We start from the raw sequence: 13,378 nt of genomic DNA, 5'->3' as shown, positions 1-13,378 counted from the left end.
TTGTAGTCGAAACTGGAATTCCTTGATAGAGGGCCGAAAAGGCTTGATCTCGATCAAGGTTGGTCTTCTAGAATAGAACGACACGTTCGGTGCTTGTTGTTCTTCTTCTAGTTCTTGAGATTGGGTTTTAGACAAGTTTAGAGAGGATTTTTTAGTAGAGAGGTTTTTTTGTAGAGAGGTTTTTCTCTGGATTTTTCATGTGTGTGAAATGAGGGAGAAGAGTTCTATTTATAGAGTTCTCCTAAGCTAGGGTTTCAAGATGACCACTAAATGGGCCTCATATCCATTTCCACCTCCTTTCATAAATGACCCATTTAAATTAAATCAAATCCATTTTGTTGGACTTTATTATTAATTGCATGAGTTTAACTAAAATAAATAATACGGGGTAAAGTAACCCATATTAATTATATAGTCAATATATACGAGTCAACCGTTTGACTTTGACCCAAACAATATGTAACGACAACTGATAAAATTTCTGTGCCTACAACAATATCATTAGTTTCTGGGAGTTTATTAATACTTGTATTGAGAATTTAGATCTTTTAAAAAATGATTGTAAATGCCGAATGACTGATATTATTAAATGTAGGACTGAGCAAAACTATCGGAAAAACGAAAAACCCGAAAAATCAAATCGTAACCGTTCTGAAAATTAGGGCACCCGATCCGAATCAAAATGGTTTGGGTACCCGTTTCGATAATTTGTTATCGAGTATGATTATTGGGTGTCATTTTAAAATTAACGGTTACCCGATCCGATCCGATAAACATTTTTTTGCCTTTTGTTTTTCCCCATTTAAATCTATTTTTTTTAAAATCTAAACTCTTACTTTACATCATAACTAGATGTAAGCCCGTGCAATGCACGATTCTAATAAATTATTTTATTAATTTAAAATTTTGTATATTTATGAAGATCATTCATTAAATATACTGATAGAATAATTTCTAATATCATAAGATAATTTTTTAATTTTAACGCTAAAGTTATCTTTTGTTGTTTTATTAATTTTATGTGACGCTTGAATTTAAAATCTCAAACCTTATTCACTAATTTTTCTTATGTGACAATTTAAATTTTTAATTCATAAAATAAATGACAAACCTAGTTTTTTTATTGATAAAAATAAGTCTTTTGCCTATGCGTTTGTTTAATATACTCGTTCTGTTTAAAATGGCAGTCTCATTTATAATCGTTTAACTATTAAAAATTATGGGAAATTAGTCATATGAGATTTAGTTTTATTCGTCTCGATGAGTACATTATTAAAATCAAACTTTTATAATATTTTCCAGGGAAAGATTAAAAATATTTGCGATAAAAAAATTGCATCCATATAGATAATTATTACTTAGTTTTATTTTGTTTTTTTTATTTTTTATTTTTAAGAGAAGATAATTATTGGTTTTTTAAAGTACTTTAAATTTTATATATTCTCTATTCGTTGTTTTTACATATGTGTCAAAATTCTTAAATATTATTCGTCACTTTTGCTTAGGTGGCGAGTAAATTTTTTAATTCTAAAATAAATTATTACTCTAATTTTTCATTGGACAAAATAATACCTTTTCTTATGTGGCGCGCCAAACTCTCCCGAAAAATGCCTACTTTATTTATATGTATTAGATTAGATTACTTTATAATATCAATAATTATTAATGCTATTAATAACTAGTTTTGTGACCCGTGCGATGCCCGGGTTGTTTATTGAATTTCAAAAAAAAAAAAAATTCTAAAATATACTTCGTAAATGTTATTTATGCAACATTTTTATCTAAAATAAAATAGGGAAGAGATGATTTTATTTAAATAGGGGTGAGCATGTTGGGTATCCAAAAATCATATACGAAGTATCCAACCGTTTGGGTGGCTAATTGAGTATCCAAAAATCAGACTATACGTAGAGAAGAAAAACAGTTTAATCTCCACATATATATATATATATATATATATATATATATATATATATATATATATATATATATATATATATATATATATAACCCTAACCTTAAATTTTTATCTTAATAAATCAATCCAAAGTTCGCTCATATAGCATCATAAGTAACACAATAATAATTATTTGTCGCCTATGTGGTGTGATACTTGGCAAAAAACTGGAATAATGCCAAGTATCGCTATCTGGTGACCTGGTTGCGGCGAAAAAATGGAATGTCAAGTGGCGTTAGTTGTCTTGTGGCCCGGCTGCGAGACAATTTATTAGTGATATGATATGATATAGATAAAAAGTGTTAATTAAATATTTGAAAAAAAATTAGGGCTACAAATATTGTGGAAGCTGGTTTTAAAAAAAAAAAAAAACTAGAATGCCAAGTATAGCTATCTCGTGACCTCTCTTCTTTTTTTTCATTTTTTTTTATACAAATAGATCTCTAACTTAAACTAATGAGTGTACATTAATTAAGATGACTAAAATTGGAATAATATTAAATTGAATATATAATAATTACACCAATTGCTGCGTAATTTTGACATGTATTCCAAAATTAATACTCTACCCATTTGGATTCTTGGCACTATTTGTAATTAAGATGAGACAATCTTGAACATTACTGTACTTTTAATATATACAACATAATATAATATAGTGATAATGGAGAGAATACCATTTTAGAAAATATATTAAATCGTTATTTAATACCTAGGGGTGTTTGTTAAGAAACTAGACACAATAAGAGATATACTACCTCCATTTTAGGGTACATCCGATTTACATAAATATTAGTGCAAATTGAACAGTACTAGGTAAATTTTATTAGGGTTAACTTTTAACTTTTGTTTGGGGTTACTTTAAACCACATATGATTGCAAGATTTGCAACATACATAGACAATGGGATAAGTTTAACAAGCTATTTAAGGAGGCTTACTATTCACTAAAGCATAGATTAGTTTGACGTATATCACAATTTATATCTTACTCTTGGAGTACCATGCACACGGTACTCCAGGTTTTTAAAATTCATATTATTTTGATGTTAAATTGAAATTATATATATATATATATATATATATATATATATATATATATTTTGAAATAATATATTTATACATATATATATATATGTGTGTGTGTGTTATTTTTAAATAAATGCATGTTATTTCGCCTTTTTACTCGGTCATCTTCCTCCCACACTCACTCTCTTTCTTCCTCTCAGCTACTCCAACTCAAAATCACACACTTTCTCTTCCTTTCTTCTTCCAATTTTCTGGGCTTCCCAGAAATCAACCTCTCATTCTCACACTCTCTCTTCCTCTCACTACTCCAACTTCAAATCAAAGACACTTTCTCTCTCCTCTTTTCTTCTTCCAATTTTTTGGGTTTTGTAGAAATCAATTGATTTGAAGCCATTTAAGGGTTCAAATATGGTCATGTCCAGAAATTTAATACCTCCCGAAGTGTTCGATTCTCTTCATGATGTTTTAAAACTCAATGCTGCTAATGTTATTTTTGATGTGAACTTATTATTATTCAATATATATATATATATATGTGTGTGTGTGTGTGTGTGTGTGTGTGTATGTGTGTGTGTGTGTTATTTGTTATTTTATGTAAATTATAAATAGCATGAGTTGAGGTTGAAGTAGAATAGTAGATGAGTAAATAACATATTGTTGTAACCAAATAACACAATATTTAAGCACAATAACATAAAGTGTACGCAAAATAACTTAAACATATTGTGTAAGGAGTACCATGATCAATAGTACTCCAGGAGTTTATAATACTAATTGGACATATATTGGGGGCAACTTATTAATATCGGAAAAACTTTTGTTTATTTTTTATTTTATTTTTTTAATCATTTTAGGACATACAGTTTTAAAATGGATGTATAGTATTATTGTACACCATTTTTTATTTAAAAGTTTGTGTTGCAATGTTTGCCAAAAATGAATATGTTTTATATTGTTTGCAATATATTAAATATTTTCTTTTATTTTAAGTTGTCGTTTCTCTCCATCTCTCTTTATATCACATGCATCTCTATTACTCTCTTTTCGCTTATTACTCACAAACTAATTTATTAACTATTACTAAAACAGAAATCTGCCGACATCATCCTCTCTCTCTCAAATGTATATGTGTCACTTTCTCATGAAAAATTTTCCCGCCAAATGCACTTATGATGTCATATATATTTTGTTTTGTTTTGTTTTTTGTTTTTTTTTTAATTTTTTTTATCATTTTCATTTCAATCTTTTGACTATGTCAATAAATAAATATTTTTTTTTTGCCTGGAATAAATAAATTGATATCTAGAAATTGGCTTTCATTTTTATATTTTTTTACTCGTGTAATTTATGAGGATAGCTGCATATCTTTTATGATTTAACCTATAAGTATATACGAGAAAATAAATAATAGAAATAAGCTATTTCATTTCAATAATTTTTGTAATCCATGCATTGCACGGGTCGTCTAATCTAGTTTCGTCTATAATTCCGCACAACCCTACAAAATTACAGATGATAGAAAAATGGATGTACGGAGTAAAGTTTACCTAAAATAATAATTTTGTGTCAAAAAAAAACCTAGAATATAATTAATAATAGGACTTTTTGTCAAAAACTACCTAATAAAGCCCAGATTTTGTGAGAAACTATCTAATAAAAAAATATTGTAAAAAACTACCTAATAAAAGGTAAAATGTTGTAAGAGACTATCTAACAAAATGTTTATTGTTGTAAAATACTACCTACGACGGAAATCCACCATAAACCCACCTCAAAAGACCCCCAAAACCTCCGCTTTCACCCCAAAACCAACACAACCTACTTAATTAGAATAGCTTTCACCAAGCCGAAAGCACCCTCCCAATCTCAAAACCACCACCTCTAACCCCAAAAATAAACATCTTGTATCACGAAATTAAACTTTCCTCACCAACTCGGAATATCTTCTAACCACCCCAAAAATAACCTTACCACCTTGAAAATCAACCTCTGTGGTGGTTTCGGGGGTGTTTTGAGGTAGGTCAACACTTTGAAATTAGATTAACGATGGAAATTCGGCCAAAGATAGTACATTACAACATTTTACCTTTTATAAGGTAGTTTCTTACAACATTTTTTTATAAGGTATTTTTCTCACAAATTTTAGGTTGTATAGGTAGTTTCGGACTAAAAATTATTAGTAATATCCTATATATATCAAGACTTCTCACTTTGTCCTTATGTATTAATTATGATGGTTATAAGGGTAAATTAAAGGAGTGTTGACAACTGCTAAATGCTATTGATACCGCCTAGTTCCTAGTTCCTACAAGCACATCGGCGCCACAGTGATTGATTAATGTGGTTCTTTCTGTTTATTGACTCTTTCTGTTAGTACTTGCCACCAAACAAGTTTCAATGTGAGAATCTCTTACCTTCCCATTGACGTGGATTAAACCACGGGACATTAGCAATTAGGATTAAACCTAATTCAATAGTGTTTTGATCTTTTCGATTCAAACAATAGAAAAAGCAAAGTTTGGAAATCAATTCAATTCATTTGAACTAACTCACAATTTTCATACTCAAAGACATTCTATTTTCTCATTAATAAAAATAAACATTTATAGGCATAAATCCCATGCCTAATCAGTGGCGGATCTACATGTGTGCACACCGAGTCACGTGACTCAGCAGTGCCAAAAAAAAATATTAAAAAAAAACTAAAAATAAGAGAAAACGGCCAAAGGCCCAAAACACGTGAAACTAAAATATTGGAAACATCACAACCCTAAATCCCTCTCTCCTCTTTCATTTTTCTTTCCTCACGCTTCTCCTTCTCTTCTCCTTCACTTTCCTTTTCTCCTTCACTTTCCTCTTCTCTTCTCCTCCTTATACAGTTATTTGTCTCGGAAATTTCCGAATGTTTAGGTGGTGGTGTTGATAAATTTAATGGTTTTTAAGGTCGAATTCTACCATGAAAAATCTAGATCTAGAATTTTTATGGTCGAATTCGACCTTATTAAACCAAATTCGAGTTAATTAGAGGTTTAAGACTTTGAGGTATGGTTTCGTGTTTTGTTTGATTTTTGGTTTCGTTTTTTTTGTAAGTTGATTTCCTTTCGGTTTTTTTGTTGATTTTTGTTGTTTGTTTTAGTGGGTTTGATTTTCGTTAATTTCTGGGTTTGATTTGTTTTTCGTTGAGTTTTGGGTTTGATTTTATGGTAAATTTTGGGTTTGATTAATTTATTTTCGTGTTATATTTGGGTAAATTTGTGGTTTGATTTTCATTAATTTTTAGGTTTGTTTTTCGAGATGAAATTGTTTGATTTTTGTTATTTTTGGATATGATTTGTTGATTTTTTGGGTTTAATTTTGTTGGAATTTCATGTTTGTATTCTTGTAAATTTTGTTAAGGGGACGCTTTTGTGGTGTCTTAATGTGGTTTTTGCAGTAAATGGGTGAGATTCTAGGGTGGGCAGTGGTGGTAGGTAAAGGTGGATTCAAATGGTGACTCACATGTACAACAATCCTGGATCCGCCACTGTGCCTAATAGGATAAACTATTGAGTAAATCATAAGAATATGGAAAAAAAGTTCCCGAAGAAAATAAATCTAAACTACTAAATTTTTTATGCTTGATCCGCATCATTCTCCCCATTAAAAAAAAAAAAATAAAAAAAAAATAAAAAAAAAAACATTTGTCTCAAGTTTTTTCTAGCAAAGGAACAAGAAATCATCCAAATTAAACAAAAAAACACATGAAAACATATTCTCTTGAATGTAATCGTTTCTACCTCTCTTGATTTTACCATCAATTAAGTATAATAAGTATAACATGAGAAGTTTAGAGTAGCTAAAATTAAGTCAACTCTCACTTTCCGACCAAGGGTAGTATCTTACAACATTTAGCTTTTATAAGGTAGTTTTTTACAACAATTTTTTTATAAGGTAGTTTCTCGCAAAAAAAAAATGCTTTAAAAGGTAGTTTCTCACAAAATGTCCATAAATAAATCATCAACAATCTATGATATAATCCATAACAAAATCCACAGGCTTTCTCGCTTCAAGAAATCTCAAAGGGCACTTATCATGAAGAGAACTTAGAAATTGCAACCCCAAAGCTCGTAACAAAACCCTTAATTAAAGTGTAATATAATCATCAAAACCAACATTAACGACGACATTTGCAGACTTGTTCTCATCGTTGGATTTTCCTCATTCTTCTTCTTTAATTTTCAATACTCGGCTTTGATATGACCTATCACATCACAATAGTTACAAACTTTTTACTAAGTTCTTACACCACGAGCAAGAAGAGCATGATCGATCTTGAGAAGGTTTTTTATATTTATTAACCAACTTATTGCCAATTAAATATTTCTTAAGATATCCTCTAAAGTATCTCAAAAGTGCTTAGCTTATGCGAAGGCAATGCAGAATACAACCTAATATCCATATTGATATCCTCATCATCGATCCCAACATCAATGTTTTGCAGATCCGTAATGATAGAGAAGAATTCATATAATTTAGACTAAAGCAGTTTACCATGACGAGATAATGAAATCTAGATTTGAGTAGTATACGGTTGGTCGCGCTCTTTGTCATATAAAGTGACATAATAGGCTGTATGACTGGAAGCTTATGTGGTTTATTCCCCATCAATAATATAGGCTGTATGAGTGGAAGCTTTATGCTCTAAAAATTATATCCCCAAAAGAATACTTTCTGGTAACTTCCTTGGGAACATTATTGTTACTTTTTAGTATGAATAGTATCCCTCGAGGAACACAGATTAGTTGTTTATTTTGTTAATCTGATCTACTATTAATAGAAAGGGTTGTGATTTGTGAGGAAATAATATGAAGTAACATATATAGCAGTAGAAGCATTATTTCACCCAAAAGATAAACACAATTACCCAAAGAAGAAAGTATTTTAATTTGTTCAAGTTTAAGTAATAAGTGCAACAAATAAATGGAAAAGGTCTCAATTAACTTTCTGGTTGCTCCTGTTCTATTAGCAATGTTGTTCATGCTCAGTACCTCAACAGGTTTGTATTTCAAACCATTCATTTGAAAAAATTGAAAGTCTTATCTAAATTATACTACTAATTATTTTTTTTTTATTTTTTTTTTTTGTGAAAGATAAAATAATACCTTCTTTGTTTCTTTTATTTGTGTTTTTTTCCTTATATGAGTGTCAAGACAGTACAATGTTTTAAGGACATGTCTTATATAAAAACAAAAATTTGAATAAAAAATCTTTAATTTTTACTCCGTAATTTATAGTTGAAGTTTTAAGGTATTACATACATTTTTCATACTTATAACTTGTCAAGATATAAGGCACGAGGAAGACCCTGTAATAGGGTACTTTCTCTCTTTCATTTTAGGGTATGTTCATATTAACTGAAATGAGCTGAATTGAACTAAATTGAACCGAATTGAACTGAACTGATTGGAGCTGAATTGAACTGAACTGATTGGAGCTGAACTGAACTTAACTAAATTGGATAGAGCTGAAATGAATATTTTATGAGAGAAGGAAAATAGAAGCTGAACTGAACTGAATTGAACTGATTGGAGCTGAACTGAACCGAAATGAACTGAACTAAAATTAAGCTGAAGTAACTGGCCCTAGTTGGCACGTTCTAACTTTTGCTACTACTTACGTATAAGTTACTTTGACTCAATTTAGTGATTTATTCTAAAGTTAAAAATAGTCCGGTGGAATCTTGTTTGATTTGTTTATTGCCTATTTCTAAATATCAAAAAAAAATTAATTTTTTGTTGTACATAATTGAAAATATTATATTTGAAGTTTTGGAAACCACGCCTAAATAATGTACTACTTGATACATATTATATTTCAGCTATGGCCATTGAAACGAAGCCAAAAAGGCCCGTGATGGTAATAGAAGAAGTGGTGATAGTCCAACCACCAAAAATTGATGATGAAAATGGAAACCATGAAACAAATATGATGATTATGCGGTCGCATAATCGTGGTTTGGACATTGACATGTTTGAACCTTCCACTAATATGTCAAATGTTTGGAAAGGAATTACAGAAAATGCTAAGTGGGTCTCTAAGGGATCGGCAGTGGCTATTGGTGATGGTAGAAGCACCCTTTTTTGGGATCATTGCTGGGCGACAGATGTGCCTTTGCGAGACCTTATCATTGATCCGATTCCTGAAGCTTTGGATGGGGCAATCGTTGAAGAACTTTGGGAACCAGGAACTGGGTGGAGATGGGATTTATTTGCACATTTACTCCCACCCCACATTTTGAAACTTGTTGCTTCTCATAAAGTGATGGAGAATACAGAGTTGGGTGATCTCCGCTACTGGAAAGGCTCGAAAACAGGAGGTTTTTCAATCAAATATGCTCTATCCATCATAAAAAATGATGAGCATATTATGACAGACCCGAAGTGGGAATTGGCTTGGACTTCCCCAGTTCAGCAGCGAGTCCGAGTTTTTCTTTGGCTCATTCTTCATAATAGAATCCTCTGCAATGCTAACAGACTTCAAAGACACCTCACTGATGATCCCAGATGCTCAAGATGTGCTCAAAATACTGATGAAACTCTTCTCCATCTATTTCCTGACTGTCCCATAGCAAGAAACATTTGGAAGAGTGTTGGAGGAACTGCTTGCTACCCATCCTTCTATCAAGGAGATTTGCAGGGCTGGATAACACGCAACCTTGAAGCAAATGGATTTATTTTTTCTGAAAAGTGGCCCATTTGTTTTGCCTTGACTATTTGGTGGATGTGGAAGTGGCGTAATTGTGCTTTATTTGGAAGAAATGCTGAAATTCTAATTGATACAGGCCTTTTTCTGAAACCAAAAATAGATGAAACTTGGAGGGTCTTTATGGGTGATAATGAGATGACAAGCTCAAGAAAAAGAGAAGTGTTAATAAGCTGGACTGCCCCTCCATTGGATTGGGCTGCTTTAAACACTGATGGTGCAGCCCGTGGCTCTCCTGGACCAGCTGGAGGTGGAGGGGTTTTGCGAGATTGCAGAGGTCACTTTATCAGAGGTTTTGCTGCGAATTTCGGGCACTGCAATGCTTACAAAGCAGAGGTCTTAGCTCTTGAATTGGGACTTCGTATGGCTCAACAACAAGGCATCACCAAGCTAATCATTCAGATGGACAACAAGGCGTGTATCGAGGCTCTTCAAAATGACCAACTTCTAGGTGGAGAGTATGTCCACCTGCTGAGTGTTTGCCGCAACATCATCAGCTCCTTTGGTAATAATATTAGAATGTTTCATTGTTATAGAGAAGGTAATAAAGTAGCGGATAGGTTGGCTAATGTAGGAATAGTCCGAATTGAGGGTATAACGTATTTTGATGTCCCCCCGATTGAGATACGTGACACCCTCAGGGAGGATGTTATAGGAGTTACTACTCCTCGTTTTGTTGCTTAATTCTAGTTTGTACTAAGGGCTTGGCCCTCCTTTGCATCAAAAAAAAATAATCGTGGTTTGGACGCCCAAAATATTAAGCAAGAAGTCGCAACAAATGATAGCCGGGAAGTTTTGAAGTGCGCAGGTGACTATCAGTATTGTAACAATTTATTTGGACCTCATTGTTGTAATGGTGCCTGTTTTGCCGTACCTTTTGCTGGTGGAGTGTGTATGTGAATGGTGTGATTATATAAAACACAACCATATATGTATCAAAGTCGGGTTAAATATATTATATATAACTTAACCCGACTGCTTAGGTTAAAGGGCTAGATACTTTGATCCCCATCCGGCCTCTAATCCTTAAAGTGTCCTAGTAACGTACGATCCTTTTCACTATAAGGATGTAGTGTAATAGCTAGTGTGTATTTGGCTAATCATGCTCATGTATTTATAATGCTTTCCTATATGCATGAATTATGATGAAGCGAAATAATTATGTATGTGATTTTAAGTTTTTCTTAAATAAAATGTTGATTGATTATAATCTCCTTCCTATTTTAAACAATAATAACAGTAATAAAATTAAGTGGCCTCCCCAGCAATGACTCCAAATTGTGATATGTTGTCACACCTGTCAAAGATAAATTTAATTTCTAACAAAACCTTCTGGCAATTCAATGTAATAGGTAAATAGGATCGAATCCATAGAGAGATGAAAATTATTTAATCTAACTTCTAAAGATTGGAGAAACTAAGCAATATCACAAAATTGAGATTGGAAGGTAGTTTAAACTAAAATAAGAATGCAATTAATAGAAAGGTCTAGGGTTATGGTTCACCATACGTGCTTAATTCAGATGCAATCATAAAACCATCAACAATTCAATTAATCAATTATCTGGAGCAATTGCTAAGCCTACATACGGTCGTGTCTTAACGCTCTTAATTCGATCAACATATGCAGTACGGTCACTAAGCTAACGTAATAAGAATTGCTAATTGTAGGTAAGCCTTTTAAAGTATGATCTTTCGATTCAAACTCTAATTAATAATAATTAATCAAACAATTGATCATATTGGAAGATTAACAACAAAACACTATCAACTAGAGAAATTAATTAATAATAAAAATATTAATACTATCAATCCAGATGCATCATATATACATGGGTTCCCAAACCTTAGAAGCAAACTACTCAAGCATGAAATAAATAATTGAAACTAAATCTAATAATTCAATTTAAAGAAAACATAATTAAAAGAGAGAAATTAAATATCTGAATGAATAAAATCAATAAACTCAAGAACAACCCATATGGAGATCGAATCCGTGGAGTTGCTCATGAGAAACTAGGGATAAGAGAACCAAAAACAAACATATAAAAATAATGAAAAGCATGAACGACACAAGAATAATCCCTTAAAGCATTTATTATATCCTAAGTTCAAATCAGATGAGATCAACCCCAAAGTACATTGACTTCAATGGAGCCATACTTTCCGGTAATGGTCTTCTTATCACTTTCACCAGAAGCCTTAACGAGAAAGATGGCTTTGCCGTTTGCAATTTCATCGTCAGGAGAAACAGAATCATAGTCCATCAAGTAAGCTTCAATCTCCATTTCCTTGGCTTCTTCAGGCACATTGACATCGGACCGACTCAAGGGAATGAATTCACCGGGCCTTACTTCAATACGCTGACTTTGCTGCTTAGCAAAAAGCGAAAATTTCCGTAAACGTCTGCAGGGTCTTCTCCATCTCCGTTGATCAGCTTAACACTCAACGTAGCTTGGACATTGTTACTAAACATCACCTTCACTGCTGCATATTCTTGAATGTTGGCCATCTTTTCAGATATATTCTTCTACAAATTAAGCCACAATAAATCACCAATCATATCAAGCAAAATGATGATAAAGTATTTTAAAATGAAAATTTTACAATAAACGTTTGAAATATGATTACCATAATGTTTTATTGGTGATGTAGTTCATATAATTGACATTTTATTTCCAAATAATTAATTATATTACTTCATTTTTGGTATAAGATAACAATTTATTAATTTACCAAGTATATCAATTAAAATGATGTGATAAAGTATTTTAAAGTTACATATATATGTTAGTGACAAATGGATGAATTGAAGAACAAAGCTTAACTAACTAATAAGATTATATATAGGCACGGGCACTTACCTTAGAAGAAGTATCACCGTCTTGTATATATTTAATCTGTGTGACTTGCGAGTTGCGAATTACAATGCCATACTGCCCACCATTATATAGTAGGAGAAGATCAAGAAGTATTCGTTTTTTTCAAAAAAAAAAATTATATAGTTGTGTGGGACACTACAAATTCTATTCTTTGCGATTGATAGATTGGAGCTTATCATCATTATTCCATCAATAAGTTTTTTAACAAAAATTTATTCTATGCTCTTTTGAATGAATTATTTTAAAGTTGTCTCATAACACGTTTTGTTCTTCAAATATTTTATAGTTGAAACTGTTAAAAGTAAAATACATTCAATATGATTTATGCAAGTTATCTTAGTCAAACAAATTAAATTTTCTACATGGCACACCTCAATTATTGGTTGTCCAATGAACATTAAGGCTAGTCTAATTTGCTGTTACTGTATTTAAGTATTTTTAATTATTTAAACTTATTCAAATGTGTAAAAATGGTTAAATTCATAAATGAATTTCAATATGGTACCAAGTATGGAGTACTTACTTGATTAGCTGATTTTTATGCTTTATTGATTGTAATTTACTGGGCCATGTGAAGGTCTTGTCAAATCTGCGGTATCTAAATGGTTTCAAGCATCTCTCTACGTGATAGACATAGGTCGATATGGAATTATATTGAGTCTTTGACCAATTAGTGACATAGTCCAAATGGAATCATCCGGCCCATATCGATGAGTAGTGACAGATCACTACCAAGTATGGGCTCGTTGTGTCCATACTGGGGCGAAAAT

At 31.7% G+C, this 13,378-nt stretch overlaps 1 long non-coding RNA gene across 1 annotated transcript; it reads right to left on the bottom strand.

The window, feature by feature from the left end:
- Positions 1 to 11,644: 11,644 nt before the first annotated feature.
- LOC110694535 lies at positions 11,645 to 12,652 on the bottom strand. The gene is made up of 2 exons (XR_002505901.1): positions 12,591 to 12,652; positions 11,645 to 12,256 (listed from the first exon to the last, which is right to left on the bottom strand). It is a non-coding gene; the product is annotated as an uncharacterized LOC110694535 (long non-coding RNA).
- Between the last annotated feature and the right edge of the window lie 726 nt (positions 12,653 to 13,378).

Source organism: Chenopodium quinoa, unplaced genomic scaffold (assembly GCF_001683475.1).
Source record: "Chenopodium quinoa cultivar QQ74 unplaced genomic scaffold, ASM168347v1, whole genome shotgun sequence".
Lineage (NCBI taxonomy): Eukaryota > Viridiplantae > Streptophyta > Magnoliopsida > Caryophyllales > Amaranthaceae > Chenopodium > Chenopodium quinoa.
This window is presented reverse-complemented; position numbering and strand designations above follow the sequence as displayed.